We start from the raw sequence: 655 nt of genomic DNA on the forward strand, positions 1-655 counted from the left end.
ATTATCAATTGATCTTTATATAGAGAAAGTATTCCTTTGCTTCAGCTGTGGGAAGCCTTATGAATGCCATATTGTGTATAAGACCAGATATCTGCTACGTAGTGGGAGTAGTCAGTCGCTACCAGTCCAACCCAGGATTAGACCATTGGGTTGCAGTACAGTGTATTCTCAAGTATCTTAGGAGAACGAGAAACTATATGTTGGTATATTCCGTAGAAGATCTATCTCTCACTGGATACACAGATTCTGATTTCTAATTGGATAGAGATAGTCGACGGTCGACATCTGGATCTGTGTTCACTCTTAATGGAGGAGCCGTGGTATGGAGAAGTGTAAAGTAAAAGTGTGTTGCTGACTCTACCATGGAAGCTGAATATGTTGCAGCTTGTGAAGCTGCAAAGGAAGCTACATGGCTCAGGAAGTTCTTAACTGATCTGGAAGTTGTTCCATATATGGATAAGCCAATTAAGCTAGACTGTGACAATAGTGGAGCGGTGGCTAAATCAAAAGAACCTAAAAGCCATAAGAGTGCGAAACATATAGAGAGGAAATATCACCCGTTCACGAAGACATTGCCATTGAATGTGTTTGATCGGCATTTAGATGGATTTGGGATTAGAGACATGACACACCTACTTTAGGACAAGTGGGAGAT

Source organism: Morus notabilis, unplaced genomic scaffold (genome assembly GCF_000414095.1).
Source record: "Morus notabilis unplaced genomic scaffold, ASM41409v2 Scaffold212, whole genome shotgun sequence".
NCBI lineage: Eukaryota > Viridiplantae > Streptophyta > Magnoliopsida > Rosales > Moraceae > Morus > Morus notabilis.